We start from the raw sequence: 17,379 nt of genomic DNA, 5'->3' as shown, positions 1-17,379 counted from the left end.
TACACACACACACTTTTACTGATTTCATGAATTGGATGGCAGTAATAATGTGACACCACTTTGAAATACACACAGATCAAGACATAAAATCTGCCAGTTTATGAAAATAAATCAGAACAAAGATGATAAACAAAAAAGAAAAGATACAGATTCTCTCTCTCTCTCTCTCTCTCTCTCTCTCTCTCTCATATATATATATATATATATATATATATATATATATATATATATATCCTTTTTTTCTCTCTCTCTCTCTCTCTCTTTCTCTGTGCATGTGCAGGGTTTCTCTCTTGTTGAAAGTTTTCTGCATGTGTTACATCAATAAATATGACGTCAAATGTGGCCTAGATGTTTCAAGCCAGTAAACCTGCAGCATGAAGGAGTGAAGGAAGAGAGAGGGGTTGGGATAAAGTGTAGCTGTGTGGGTGAGTGCATGTGTCTATCAGAGTGAGAGAGAGAGACAGACAGACAGACAGACAGAGAAAGAGTGGGACATGTACAAACATGCACACATTCACACAGTAAATTACTCTCAGAACATATCTAACTTGTGCTTAAGTTACAACGAGTAGCATTACTTCTGCTAGTTGAGGAACAATTTACAACATGTTCACCTACCCCAACAATATATATATATATATATATATATAAACTTACTTGGAAATGGATGCGCAGCATTCAATTAAATACTAATATAAATAATATATATATATATATGCATACACACATATACACACATATACGTACATACACACACACACACACACACACACATATATATACATATCATCATCATTGTTTAATGTCCGTTTTCCATGCTGGCACGGGTTGGACAGTTTGACTGAGGTCTGGAGAGCTAGCAGATGCACCAGGCTCCAATCTGATCTTGCAATGTTTCTACAGCTGGATGCCCTTCCTAATTCCAACCTCTCCAAGAGTGTAGTGGGTGCTTTTTACGTACTACTGGCACAGGAGCCAGTCAAGCGAGACTGGCATCGATCACATTTCGCTACGGCTTTTCACGTGCCACCGGCATGGGAGCCAGTCAGAGAGGAATGATATTGGTGATGTTCGGATGGTGCTTTTTATGTGCTACCGGCACTGGGCCAGTCAGTAGATCCTGGCATTGATCACGTTTGGAAAGTGACTTTTACATGCCACCGGCACGGAAGCCAGTCAGGGGGTACTAGCATTGGCTAAGTTCAGGTGGTGTTTTTTACGTGCTGCTGGCACGGATGCCAGTCAAGCGAGACTAGCATCGATCACATTTCGCTACGGCTTTTCACGTGCCACCGGCATGGGGGCCAGTCAGGGAGGAATGATATTGGTGATGTCCGGATGTTGCTTTTTACGTGCCACCGGCACTGGGCCAGTCAGTAGATCCTGGCATTGATCATGTTTGGAAAGTGACTTTTACATGCCACCGGCACGGAAGCCAGTCAGGGGGTACTAGCATTGGCTAAGTTCAGGTGTGTTTTTTACGTGCTGCTGGCACGGATGCCAGTCAGGCAGACCTGGCATTGACTACATTTGGACGGTGTTTTTTATGTGCCACCGACACAGGAGCCAGTCAGGGAACACTGGCATTGATTACATTCAGATGATGCATTTTACGTGCCACCAGAATGGGAGCCAGTCAGGGGACACTGGCCACAGCTCCAATTTGGGTTTTACTTGACTTAACAGGTCTTCTCAAGCATATCATATCACCCAACACATCAAGGGTACTCTTAAATGGGCCGGATATGCAACACTGGCATCGGCCATGGCTGCGATTGCATTTTAATTGCTGGGTCTTCTCACAGTATATCTCCAAAGGTCTCTGTCTCCTGTCATTGCCTCTGTGAAGCCGAATGTTCGAAGGTCATACTTCACCATCTCTTCCTGGGTTCCTTCCACAGTTAGGGACTGGCACTTCCTCACACAGCTGTCCTCATCCATGCATAACACATGACCATAGCAGCGCAGTCATCTCTCTTGCATACCATATTTGATGCTTCTTATGTCCAACTTTTCTCTCAGGGCAATTACACTCTGTCATGCATGCACACTGACATTACACATCCGGCGGATCATACTTGCTTCATTTCTTTCAAGCCTACGCATGTCCTCAACAGTCATGGCCCATGTTTCACTGCCGTGTAGCATGGCAGTTTCTGCACAAGAATCATACAGCCTACATTTCATCCTGAGCAAGAGGCCCTTAGTTGCCAGCAGAGGTAAGAGCACCCTGAACTTTGCCCAGGCTATTCTTATTCTAGCCTCTACACTCTCAGAGAAACAACCCCCACTAAAGACTTCGTCGCCTAGGTAGTAGAAGCTATTAACTACTTCTAGTTTTACTCCCTGGCATGAGAGGGAATCTGTTTTCTGTTCATCTTCAGTGTTTACTACCCCTGTGCATCTGCCACACACAAAAACTAATGAGATAAAAATCCAAGGCTGTGAAAGATTTCAGAACATTTATAAAGAGAAGGTCTTACAGCTGTTTCCGGGATATTTTATATATCCCTACATCGGAGACGATGTGAGGAAATGGTTAAGTAATAGTTACTCTAGATAAGATGTGAAATAGAGAGCGACATGGAGTAATGAAAACAGACGTGAGATATGCAGGGATATTGTATCTGCAGTTCCAAAATTTAGGCAGAATGGTATACATATAAGATACCTGTACCTTGTGTGAAAGTTCCAAAAGTATTTAAAATTGCTCATTCCAAGCATAGAGTTTGTAAACGGTGTTATTGAATCGAGCACTTTTTGAAGTGACTTATAAGTTGGGAATGTGTTTGTAAGCATATATATATATATATATATATAAAGCATATATATATTAGTTTTCAAGTTTTAGGGATTCACACAGACAGACTCACAGACACATTCTCATCTTTATATATATAGATAATATACATATATATATAATATATATGTAATATATATTTATATATAATATATATTTATATATAATATATAGATATATAATATATACATATATATATATAATATATGTATGAATAATATATATACATATCTATATTATATATCTATATAATATATATATACAATGTCTGTGCTGGTGGCACGTAAAAGCACCCACTACACTCTCTGAGTGGTTGGCGTTAGGAAGGGCATCCAGCTGTAGAAACTCTGCCAAATCAGATTGGAGCCTGGTGTAGCCATCTGGTTTCACCAGTTCTCAGTCAAATCATCCAACCCATGCTAGCATGGAAAGCGGACGTATGATGATGATGAAGATGATGATGATATACATATATATAAATAATATATATACATATATGTAATATATATATATAAATAATCATCATCATCATTGTTTAACGTGTGCTTTCCATGCTAGCATAGGTTGAACGATTTGACGGAGAACTGGTGAACCAGATGGCTACACCAGGCTCCAATCTGATTTGGCAGAGTTTCTACAGCTGGATGCCCTTCCTAACGCCAACCACTCAGAGAGTGTAGTGGGTGATTTTATGTGCCACGAAGGCCAGTCAGGCGGTAGTGGCAACGGCCACACTCAAAATGGTGTATTTTACGTGCCACCTGCACAGTCCAGCAGCACTGGCAACGATCTCGCTCGATCGACTTTTCACATGCCAGGAAGGAGACGCTGGTAACGATCACGCTCGAACGGTGCTCTTAGCACTCCACTGGTACAGGTGCCATCATGATTTCGCTTTCGCTTGCCCCAACAGGTCTTTGCAAGCCGAGTTTAGTGTCTAATGAAGGAGACGTTGGCATGGGGGCCAGTCGTCGAATTTAGTTCGATTTTGATTTCGATTTCACTTACCTCAACAGGTCTTCGCAAGCAGAAGTAATGGTACACATAAGTGGGCTGGCTACATCCATGGCAGAGGCCTTGGATTTTGGTCTCACTTGGTTTGCCGGGTCCTCTCATGCACAGCATATTTCCAAAGGGACACTCAACAACTGGTTCAGGAGCATCCGATGGTGCAGATGTGTCTCATTGGGTGATTAATAAATACTACTCACTGAAATGACTGTTTCGCAATGTAACTTTCTGTTTTGTAGAGAGAAAAACAGCCAGACAAAGGAAATACCCTCATTTATATAGAAGATCAAAAATAAAATTGGAGATAACAAAAAGAGAAATGAACACAAGATCCAGCAAGAAAAGTATTGAAAATAACTGTTAACAGATACGGATGTATAAACGCCCTCGGGCAAGCTGCATGGCACGAGTACACTCATGCATACAAGCAACTGCAAAAATGTGAGCATATGCATACATATACACACACACATGTATACATATATATATACAGATATGTTTCCACACACACACATGTATATGCACACACACACACACACACACACACACTCTTACCTATATAGTGAGAATGAAGAACTAGAGCACGTACACACTTACAAGTCACATCAAAAATACATCTTACACATATCACATAAAACACATCTTACACATATCACACCTACATCACATAAAAAGTATATACATACATGTGCATATCACATACACACATTCATACTCACTGACATAGATATAAATATACAAATACACACATTTAGAAGATGCACATATTCATTTCTGTGTACAAACACATACACATGCATGCGCAGACACACACACACACACACACACACACACACACACACACACACACACACACACACACACACACACAGGAGTTGGACAATATAATGGAAACACACTGTTAAATGAAAGTGTTATTATTGAATACAGAATTGGTCTACCTTTGGCATGAGTCACAGCTTTAATACAGCAAGGAATTGACTTGTACAGGTTCCAAACAGCTGTTAGGGGAATTCTGAACCCTTCTTCAAGTAAATGTCGCTTTAATTCTTTTGGCAACAATGGCAGAGTGAAGGAGCTCCTTACTTGTTACTCCAAAATGTACCACAATTGTTTCACTGTATTGAGTCCCTTAAGGCAGCAAACTAGCAGAATCATTAGGATGCTGGATAAAATGCTTAGCCACATTTCTTCCAGCTTTACATTCTGAATTTGAATTCTTCTGAGGTCAACTTAGTCTTTTATCTGTTCATGGTCAATAAAATAAGGACTAGTCAAAAGCTAGGGTCAATGCAATTGACTAGGCCCCACCCCTAAAATTTCAGGCCTTGTGCCTAGAGTAGAAAAAATTACATCAAAATCCAGTGATTGAAGGTGACTAATCAAGATGGTTTACTTCACTTTTGTTTTCTTCTTAACAATTTTGAATAACATAAGCCTTGTGAATCAGTAGATTATCATCCTGGAAAATTTCATCACCATCTGGGAACAATTTTTTGTACCTCAGGAAGTACATAATCAGCCAAAGTACTCAGATAATCCATGACATTACCTTTGCCATGTAAAACAAGTAAAGGGATTAAAAGAACTCCATGATGGTGACCCAAATCCCCATAGAGCCACATTCATGCTTCATGATAGGCGCCAAACAATCAGGATCGAAGGCCTCTTTGGGTTGTGTCAAAACAAACTCTGAAATGGGAGTAAAGAGTGGATGATGACTCATCAGAGATGACACTTTTTCATTAGGACATTAACCAGTTCTGATAATCTAAACATCATATTTCTCTGATCATCAACGATGAAAGGGGAAAAGAGAGGTTAAGCAATTACAGCCCTCCCATAGTATCCAGCTTTATGGAGCTCACAATGAAGAGTTTTGGTTGAAACTGGGTTGGCAGGTTGATGGTTGAGCTCTGCAGTCACTTTTACTGCCATAGTTTAATGGCTTTTAGACAATACATTTCACTATTCTGCAATCCCTCTAAGTTTTAGTGACTGAAGCTCTAGCCATCTGCACCCCAACAATTTGTACTCATTGGAAATCAGACAGGCCATGCAGATTTAACTTATTTAAATATATCTGCAAAAACAAAATTACAGAGAGCTATATCATAAAATACAAGTCACACATAATGCATGTGTACACCTATATACAGACCAGAATAGTTTTGAGTTTTGTCAGTTCCATTTCACACAGAAAGATGTCAAATATAAAGTGGTATTTCCATTATTTTATCTAACTAATGTACACACACACTCAAGTATTTACATACATACACATGTACATGTGCATACATACTCTAACACATATGAACATTAAAAATGTAACAATATAATAGCAAGGGATTGCAAGGAAAAGACTTCAAAAACATGTGACCAAAAGTTACTGATATATCACATATTGTATGGGTGTGTGTGTGTGTGTGTGTGTGTGTGGCATTTTGCTTTGTCATTTTATATCTCTTTCTATCTTAGTGTGGGGGAAGAAACTGTCAGATTTGATTGAAACAAAAACAAAAAAGAAATAACATGACAGAAAGGAACAAAAAGATATCCCCCCTCTCCTCTTCCTGCTGCTCTGTTAAGTAATAACAACATGAAACTAATAAAGCTAATCGAAGGTGTAAAGTAGCAGGTCTCAGCTTGATGTTATAAACATGCAGAGTGAAAGCTTACAACATCATCATCATCATTACTAGTAGAGATCTTACACCTACAGAATTCCAGAGCAGTGAACAAAACAAGCAGTTATTATTATATTATATAGGAGAGAGAAAGAGAAGATAGACAGACAGACATGCATCAACAGAGACAGACAGAGATGATAGACAGCAACATTAGTCAAGGTGAGACAGTAAGAGAGACAGAAAGACATAAGTTTCTATTTACAATATCTTATCAACTTAGTATAAGATTAATTTTGGGCAGATGGGGGGATGGGGTGTCCTTTTAAATGCTTCATATTTGATATTGTGCAGAAAGGTTTCTTTTATACAGACGGGCGGGGGGGGGGGGGGGGGTACACACACACATTGTTAGGCTAGATATTTGTTTTTACAGCTGGATGATTTTCTTCCTACTATCATCTCAATTTCTCAATCAAAGTAAATGTAGAAGTACATATTTTTAAGGTAGTAGAGGAGCTATAAATGAATGTGTGTATCTATCAATATATATATATATATATATACCAGAATAAGCTCATAAATGTAAGGTGGGGAAAATAGTACTCAAATACTGGAGATAGAGTAAAATGCTTTATAAATAAAGCTGCAAAGACATTACAAAAACTGTGATGTCTCTGCAGCTTTATTAATAAAGTGTATGGATGTATGTATGTGTGTATATATATATATATATATATATATATATATATATATATATATATATATATATATATATATAGAATATGAGGGGTTTAGATCACTGGTATATATTTGAGGAAAAAGGACAACAAAAGCTAAGGCAGGATGAGTATCTCAAGTCATTTAGAGTATTTAATTAGAGTGAGGTGAATATGTAGTAGTTAATCAATTAATTAATTATTGGATGTCTTACAGCTGTATCTGAGATATCTCAAGTGATAGGTTAACATCTCTATACACTGGGTATTCTGTCATCAAAGACAAGACAGGTATGTATGAAAGTTCTAAACAGGGAATTCAGTTTATAAAGGAATAAAATAGTAGATAGAGGAATAAAGAGTAAAACAGAAGATAGAAGAATATTGACAGGAGAATTAAGTTCACAGCTCATCTTCCAGGGGGTATGGAGGTTGGTCCATACTTCTGTGAATACTCTAATTAAATACTCTAAATGACTTGAGATACTCATCCTAATCTGGTTTTTGTTATACACACACACACACACACACATATATATATATATGGGGGGAGAGAGAGAGAGAGAACAGGGGAGAGAGAGAGAGAGAACAGGGGAGAGAGAGAGAGAGAACAGGGGAGAGAGAGAGAGAGAACAGGGGAGAGAGAGAGAGAGAACAGGGGAGAGAGAGAGAACGAAAGAGAGAGAGAACGGGGGAGAGAGAGAGAGAAAGAGAGAGAGAGAGAGAGAGAGAAAGAAAGAGAAAGTCTGACAAAGGCTCTGAAGCCAAAACTTCAAAGTCACTGTCACCCCTCTTCTCCTGAAACCATAAACAACTAAAACAGTAGAGAAACAGGAAAGTAATTTTATGTTTGGGATCAAATCCTGTTATGGTCAACAGTACCTATTATGTTTCCAGCAGACAGAGAGTAATGAAATATATATTGGTTTAGTCCATTAACTACACAAAACTAAACAAAATAAAAATGTATAAGAAAACAATGATGTCATATATCAACTGAAAGTAACAAGTAATTAAAAAAAAAAAGTTTGTCAGTCTGCCTCATGGTCCCAGCAGACAAAATGGATAAGGCTTTGCCCTGGAGGATAACAAGCAAGATGCACAGAAACAGCCACTCTGACTCACAGGACACACTCTTGTGGCCAGCCATTTCCACCTCAATAGTAGTGAACAGGGATGTGGTGCAGTGGCCAAGAATGCTGGAGGTCTCCACTGTCACAGATTCAACCACAAATCTGTCAGAGAGTGACTAATACTTTGACAGTTTGCCTTTCTTGGCCTGTCAAGCAGCAGAGCCTGGGTCAATAGCTAAACACACCAAGTTGCCACTGGAGAAGGCATCACAGCATGTGGCATCCCAGATGAGGGGCCTATCACCATGGAATGGGGAAGACTGATATACTATCAGGCCTTTTACCTTCCTCTCAGTCTAGTCCCAGTGGCTTGAGTTGAGAAGAGAAGCCTGCAGCATCTAGGCCATGCTCTACAATCTCATTGAGAGTAGAATGACATGGAAGGCAGCCAGCACTATAATGGCATGACAATGGATGGAAGGAGAAAGAATCCAGTGGATCTAGAATGGAGCTTCTACAATGGCTCCATGTCATGTAGGTTGCCTTGCACTCCCTAATCACAGTAGGTTCGGTTGTGTTGTGGAGAACTCTGTTGATGAGGACATGGCACGAAGCAAGTTCCAGCAGGGCCAGTAAGACCAGAGACCAAGGTTGCCATATCTGATGGATAAGGTGGTCTGTTTACCATCCATAGTCGTCAAACCAAACATTGCATATCTCTTCAGTACCGTTGGACACAGGCATCAGGATTTGTGAGGAGAGATGCGTGGCTGTTGCAAGGAGCACTGCAGAGGATATATAATGTTGGATGGCATCAATCACATTCAATCCATTTATCAAAGTTTTAAGCTGGCAAAGCAGAGACCTCAGGGTGGAGCAAATGGCAGTTGGGAGGGCTCAGTAAACCAAAGATAAGGACATCTTTTTTCAAAGTCACCTGCACCTGGTAAAGTAATGATTGCACATCCAACATGAAAGCCATGAAGCTCTCTTCCTCATGATTGACATTCACAACCTCTGACTTGGATGAGTTCATCTCGAGTCCGACCCTCTCCAGAGCAGGAACCACTGATCAGAGACTGTAACAGAGGAATCTTCCAAAACCTTCCAAGTCAGACTATGTTGACCAGCAGAGGGTTGGGCATCAGACAGGCTAGCTGTTTCATCTGAAGATGTGGTGAATGGACATTACTGTGCAGCTGAGAAGGGTAGGTAGCTGCTGTATCTCCATCCTGAGAGTGCATTCAAGGCCTGTTGTGTCAAGCCAAACACAAGAGAGATGATGGAAACAACCACACTCTCAATGGCTCCTGCCTCTCTTCTGCTTTTTGGTGATGACACAAGTGATGCAGGTAGCTCCCTATGGGGATGAGGTGTACAGCCAGGAACTGGAGCAGTGTTTGGCAACATGGGTGTCATCATTTATTACAAACAGACAGACAAACAAACAAACATACATATATACACATACAGCACACATACATATATGAAATACACACACACACTGTTAACCAACATAATTCAGTTCAAACAGAGTGTAGTAATTTATTCAAGCCAACCCAGTGACTTATGACTGGAATTTCCATGAGGGGACCACTTAAATACTGACACAGCATTGCCCTTGTCTCTCCTACTATAACTTTTACAGTAGTATTACTGTAATAGTAATTCTATATGTGATTTGTTGAACAAAGCACACTGGATACCTGAACTTTTTGACAACCTTACATTAATTCATAGTGTATTTTTTCTTTAATTTAAAAAGGGTTCGTAACATGCACACACCCATACACATAGTGTAGCTTAGACATGATTCTGGAAGAAATTACCTTAACATTTGACTCCCTAAACTAAATGTCTTCTCTAATGAGACTGGTCAATTGTAATCAAGATTCGTTATTAACCAGACATCAGTTAACCATGTACAAGTTTATGTCAGTAAAGACTTTCCTCTAAATCACTGAGTGAATATTAACAACAACTACAATAAAGAGACAGAACTTTCTTCTAAAAGTATCTTAGTCCAGTTGATTAATATCCACCAGGTATCATAGTGTCAGGGTACACTTTTCTCATTTCATCACATTTAACTCACAGTCTTTCATAATCTCAGATTAAACCAACCAATCAAACAACTTTGAAAACATGTAATTTTTAAAAAGCTGCAAAATGACAGAAATGTTCAACAACTCCATGAAAGTTAGTGACCTGTCAGTATTTTTAACATGATAGACTTTCCCATTGAAGATGATGTACGAGTGTTCAGCTTTAACTAAACGACCTCCCAAATGATTTATTTATAGGGACCAAAACATATGTGCAGTACATTAGCTCACTCCCTCTATCAAATCAACACTGCCTGAACAGGTGTATGGTGTTACTCCAGAGACCCTTCAGAGGGACCCCATTAGGCTGCTTTTATTTGTATTCACTCCTTCAATCACTACCCAACATTCATGATCATAAGGCGAGGATAAACATGAAAACTCAATTGAAAATAATGAATTTGGCTTTTTTACTAATCTCTCCTCTTCTAAAGTTCAAATGCTGGGACCTGGCACTTTATTGTGCCAGCACCTGCAATCCTAGCATCTCGTTTCCCTTCATGAATTTGACCCCAGGGTACTTAAACTTTTTCACTTGTCTCAGTGATGTTCTAACACACAGAATGTATTGGGAAGACTGTCTAACCTGTGCATGCATCAAAAAGTGTATGTTAACTGACAATGATGTTGAGATTGTGTGCACACATGTGCTCGTGTGTGTGTGCATGTGATTCAACATACACTGAGGGATGAAACAGGCAGCTATTGTCTATTGATTTCATTTCATAATTAAAAAAATACAAGTAATTGGGATCCCAGAGTATTTAATGGGATATAATGCAATAGAGCAAGGCACTATGTTAAGTACTCTACTGATTCTGACATCCACCAGCACTATACTTTGTCCATCATTTCTATGGCAAAACATGTAATCAAGTACTGAGCAGCTTGACAAGTTACAGTTGCTCATTATATGGTAATACGAGGAGGCACCCAAAACAAACTGGAATTTTGCAATGTCTATTTATTCACTTAGTTTTACATTTCTATATTTAAGAGATGAGGAATTATGTACATTATTTATATTATTTACAATTGACGGATATTTGTCCTCATCTTGTTTGTTGTTAACACAACGTTTCGGCTGATATACTCTCCAGCCTTCATCAGGTGTCTTGGGGAAATTTCGAACCTAGGTTCTCATTCCTAAGGTATTTTTCGATATTGTTATTATTATCATTATTATTCAGGTCACTGCCTGGAATCGAAATCAGAATCTTGGGGATAGTAGCCCGCACTCTTAACCACTACACCATATGTCCGTTAAGAGCACGGGCTACTAACCCCAAGATTCCGAGTTCGATTCCAGGCAGTGACCTGAATGATAATAATAATAAAAACAACATCAAAAAATACTTTAAGGATGAGAACCCTGGTTTGAAATTTCTCCAAAATACCTGATGAAGGCTGGAGGGTATATCAGCCGAAACATTGTGTTAACAACAAACAAGATGAGGACAAATATCCGACAAATGTAAATTATGTTAGTTTTACATGTTTACACTTTTGTTGTCTTCAAAGTATTCTCCATTTGAAGCAATGCATCGGTCCAGATGCATTATCCACTGTTGGAAGCAGTGCTGGAACTCTTGTGAAGTGATGCCTTTTAACACCTCCATCATTTTTTCTTCACCTCTTCCACATCTGCAAATTCCATATCACCAGCTTTCATCACCAGTGATGACCTTCGAAAAAAGGTCCAGATCAACTTCCAGCTGTTCTTTCAGTTCACGACACGCATTCCGCCATGACTGCTTTTGATCTTCCATGAGCAAGTGAGGCACAAATTTTGCTGCAACTCTTTTCATTCGCAATTTGTCACTCAAAATTCATTGGCAGGAGCTCCAGGACAAACCAATCATATCAACAAGTTCATCAGTTGTTCAATGAGAGTCCTCCAAGATCAGTTTATGGACTTTCATGATGTTTTCATTTGTTCTGGGGTCAACAGTAGCTCTGAATGAGAGTGGTCTTCAAGCAACACATGACCATTCCTAAAGCATGGAAATTACTCATAAACTTGTATTTTCCTCATGACACTATCCTTGTAAGCTGTTTGAAGCATGACAACTGTTTTGGCTGTGGTTTTCCCCAGTAGAAAACAGAATTACATGGAAGCATGCTGTTCCTTCATTTCAGCCATTGCAAAAATCAACAAAAAGGGGAGAAGCACTACAAAAGACACACCACGTGGCAGCACAAGCTTACTCAATAATGCCAGTCAACAGACTGATGCCTGAGGGTTGCATCAAGTTGTTTCTAGTGGCTGAAGCCCAAACTACAATGGGCTTGGAGAACACTTCTAGTTACTTTTGTGTATCCTCTCATAGTTGAAGGATTCTGACTGACATGGTGAGAAGGGGAAATGGTTTTTGGCAGTTAGAAACAAATTCATTTGTCAAAACTGAACTTGTTACACAGGCACTGGAGTCAACAATGAAAGATCAGAACCAAAAAAAAGAAGGCTCTAATTACATGATATATAGTGCTGTATATTTACGTAGAGAATCTGAATGAAATGGCACAAACACACACACATATGTAGAAATGTGTATACATTCACACACATATATGCATGTGAATGTTTATTTGTGAGTATAGACATGTAACGAGGCACAAAGAAGCCAGCACCATTTTGAAACAGCGAGATCTCACCTGCAACCATTGCCATATGTGAGACAAAAACGTGATCTTGCCTGCAACCATTATTTAAAGAAAAAACAACATTTTCCCTCTCATTCTTCTCACACTGACGCCAAGCAAGACTTCGAAGCCAGGAGCTCACAGCAGACATTTGTCCCGCTATGATACCACATGCATTGTCTCCAGAGGTTATTGAACCTCACGTGTATGGGAGAGAAGGCTAACTACGCACTGCTGTGAAGATGGTTACTGAAAGTGAACCCCTTGTACGAAGCACCTGTGAATAAACGGTTGTTGAATTTACTCTGTCTGAGAACTTCATTCTTCATATTTCCAGCTCCTTGAATCAACAGAATAATTATAATGGAAGAAGAAGACACCCCCAAAAGTATCATAAAAACTTTCCTTCCATTATAGACACATTCTCATCCATTCACACAAAATATAGAGTGTTAAATGCAAGTATGTACATATGCATATATACATCTAGCTATCATGTGCAGGAGTGAACATGCATTTAAACAGATTGATACTAACTGAACAGTGGATCACACAACAAGATCTGCAAACAAATTTACAATTAATCACACAATGTTTATGAGTTCCACATGGCAAGTTGGTTTTCATTGTATCCTACACCACTCCTCAGTCATGCAAGATCACTTGTCTTTTACATCATCTAAAACATAAGTTCAATAAGTGTTGCTTTGCAAATGGAATTGCCAAATTCACTTCTCAATAAATCATTTTGTTTCAATGCTCTTCCCACAATAGAAACTAGTCATCAAATTGAGTGGTGTAAGTGGATCTAAACAGGATTTTCAAGAACTCATTGCTCAAATATCAATTTCTGAATTAAAATAGATAAGGCCAATCCAAAATATCTGAAATTGTGGCAGCAAAGGGCCAAGTTTGGTAATATTTAACATAGAGAAAGGGCGCTCATTTTTCCACTCTCAAGAAGGTCCTGTCTAAAATGTTAGAATTCTGTCAACACACAAACTTCTCTAAACTTTGATCATTCATTTTTGTTGATATAAACCATCAATGCTAGTTTCCTCTGGATTTTAGTCACAAATAAATCCAAACAACCATTACTTACAAAAGCAAATTCTGATGGAATTAAAGAAAAGGAGAATAAATCTCTACATCAGGACACTTTCTTTTTTTTTTGATATTTACTAACTGTAATGAACATTTGTGCACTGCCCAAAAACATGACAAAACACTTGTAGAGTATTTCAGAGAATCAGATGAGAGTTAAATAACCAAAGACCAACCATGGACAGTCCTTCAGGATACTCCTACTTTTCCTCCTCTATTTCAGATTGTAAGACTGACTGCAATAAATATAAGGCAAAACAAACAACTTATACATTAGTAATTACAATGAAATTACAAATGCAAACTGCAAACATCTACAAACAGCAAAATATATTTATGAATAAAATAATACTAGCAGGCAGGGCTGTGTGGTTAAAAAGCTCACTTTGAAATTAAATAGCTTCAAGTTCAGTCCCACTGCATAGCACCCTGAGCAAGTATCTTCTACTATAAAACCCTGAGCTGACCAATACCTTGCGAACAAATTTGGTAGATGGAAACTGTATGGAAAGCTTTTACACATATGCATGCACACATCCATGCACACATGCATGCACACATCCATGCACACATGCATGCACACGTGCACACACATACATACATACACACATACACTGCTTGACAACCAGTGTTGGTTTGTTTACAACCCTGTAACAGTTTGGCAAAAGGGACAAAAAGAATAAGTACCAAACTTAAAAATAAGTACCGGAGATATTTCATCAACTAAACCCTTCAAGGCATAGCCACAGTCCAATACTGAAACAAATTAAAGATAAAACATAATAATAATATGCAATGCATTTGTACTAAAATCCTTCCATCCAATACAATAGCTAACTGCTTTGGCTTGTTTTCCTTATTATTTTATATAATTTTCAAAATAAAACAAACAAAAAAAAAGCTTATCCTAACTTTTTAGTATTAGAAACTGTTGTGAAAGAACTCAAGTGGAAGGATCCAGTCAGTTTTCTGCTGCAAAAATATCTTATCCACTAAATGATACTCAAGCTGCTTTTAGTTTTCATTTGATCTACTTATTTTACTGATCTCTCAAGAGATTTAAGGTTTAGCAATTAATTAATCATATTTAATCCAACATTTTTTCAACATCTTGTCAATAACTATCAATTTCAGCACTTGTTACATGAGGCTTCAATTTTTTATTCATCATCTTTATACTTCTCAGAGACTTTTCAATATAATTATGATAAAAACTATACATTTGATTCAAGAAAATAGTGATTTTAATGCAGAGTGAACAAGAGTGACATTCATCATCTTCCCCATGAACATTAGTGATTAAGTGGAGTGGTTTCAGGTGACAGTTGGAAAGGTGAAGTAAGACTCAGCTGATTGCAAATATAGCAACACACCATAACACACAGTACCTTTTTATCTTTTAATCAGGAGAGACGACCATGCCCAAGACCCTTTTACAGGACCTCCGAGATTGGTGGGAGGGAGGTATCCTTAAATTGGAAACCTTACCTGGTGTTAAATAGATGGAATTTGAACTCAAAATGCAAAGAAGCAGAATAAACACCACAAGGTATTTGGTTCCAGATTTTTACAGTTCTAGTTATCCATACCCCTAGATTGGTAATTTTCTTTTAAGTAAGAACCAAATAAAAAAGTAATACAAAGAAATCAATCTTCTCATTTTACACAACAAGGATTTGTCTTTTCTTTGGAAATCTCAATATTCATCTCTCAACAACAACAAAAGCACATTCATTTCAAGAAAGTAATTTCAGAGAAGTTTCATTTCTAGACTCTTTTTGGCTCCATGTTTTCTCCAGTCATTCCACAATAAATCACAGAGACAAAAAAATAAACTAAGAGATTGTTAATAAGATAAAAAGAAGAGGATCAGTTTTTTTTGTTTCACAAAATAAAATTAAATTAAAATTTATAGGTAGGTCAGCTGGTTTTGTAACAAAGAACTCAAGTATTTATTAAGCAAGTTTCTATTATTTTCTAGAACAACTGGACAAAATTCCTTTTATTTTGAAATGAATCAAATCCAGGAATGACGAGTCAGTCATCCTCAACTAAAACTGAAATGGATTGGTTCAATGATTACAACTTAATTCTATTTCCATTCTAGCTTCAAGAATTTCAATAAAAACACAAAAACAGAAACAGCTGGCATCAAATATGTAAGGTTGTTAAAAATGCTTTAAAATAGAAACAAAGAAGGGAAAAAAGAGAGAATAATATAAGAGGATAAAAGAAATACTTTTAAGAAATACACCAACAGATGTAGTCTGGACTTTCAGAATAAAAGAAGATAATATCTGAAGCAATAGGAAATAAAATAACTTCAGCTATACACATACGCACGCACACGTGCACATGTGTGCGTGTGTGTTTAAAATTGTATTGTTAAATATGCAAAGCAGTTTATTGTTTTGTTTTTAATACAGAACCATGACCATAAAAATGCCACAAACTCCTATACACTCACACACTATTACATCTTTTTATTTAAGAAAAAAAAAAAAAAAAATGGCAGCATTGAATGTCCCAGGTCTACAATGATGGGAGTGGAATGTCTAAAACATAATCTGTTGGATGTACAAGATTAAAGTAGAAGAAAAACTGAGTGTAAGAAGATAATAGTTTGTGTTGCCAGAAAGGAGAACTCTGGTGGTCTGATATGTTGTGAATAAACAATAAATGCTAGATAAGAAACTTGAGTTGATAGAGGAAGACACCTCTTATAAAAGTAACCTCCAAAATTAGGAAATAACAGAGCTGAATCATATTCAAAGACTTTAGTGTTGTATAACCAATGCCATGGTAGAAAAATAAACATTTTCCATTACCAATATGATATGAAATTTCAAGTGAGATTCAAACCCTTGAGATAAGAAAAAGTTACTATAATTTACACACACACACACACACACACACACACACACATTTAACATAAATATTTCTTATCCTTCAACATTTCTATCATTTCCTTAATCCCGTATGACATAAATCTACTTTATTAATCACTATTATACCAGAAGGTTTGACAGCTTTTTTTTTTTAAGTTTAAGATTATTTTTCTATCAATTTCACTATCAAAAAAACAAAAAATCTCAATTTCAACACAAAGAAAATGTATTTTTGTTTCATTCTGAAAGAAAAATCAACTGTCTTATATTTGTTTAAATAGAAGTGAGCTGACCATTCCAAAGATTGAATATTGTTTGTGTCAGTGTTAGGTAACAAAGGCAACAGTAACAACGTTAGAAATTAAACTCCGTTTAGGGTTCCATATTGCCTGTGCTAATTACTCCAGTC

The 17,379-nt window shown here is 37.7% G+C and overlaps 1 protein-coding gene across 27 annotated transcripts in view; it reads right to left on the bottom strand.

The window, feature by feature from the left end:
* Window positions 1–17,379, bottom strand: part of LOC106872761 (uncharacterized) — a 417,879-nt gene that overhangs the window by 144,888 nt on the left and 255,612 nt on the right. For 2 of the 27 annotated variants that reach the window (XM_089358677.1, XM_089358678.1), the window contains exon 1: window positions 14,259–14,318. The exons of the other annotated variants lie outside the window; for them this stretch is intronic. The gene's annotated coding sequence lies outside the window, so the exon portion shown is untranslated. Of the gene's footprint in view, window positions 1–14,258; window positions 14,319–17,379 lie in introns of those variants that run through there. 27 annotated transcript variants of the gene reach the window in all.

This window comes from Octopus bimaculoides, chromosome 10 (assembly GCF_046866305.1).
Source record: "Octopus bimaculoides isolate indiv1 chromosome 10, ASM4686630v1, whole genome shotgun sequence".
In the NCBI taxonomy this organism is placed as follows: domain Eukaryota; kingdom Metazoa; phylum Mollusca; class Cephalopoda; order Octopoda; family Octopodidae; genus Octopus; species Octopus bimaculoides.
This window is presented reverse-complemented; position numbering and strand designations above follow the sequence as displayed.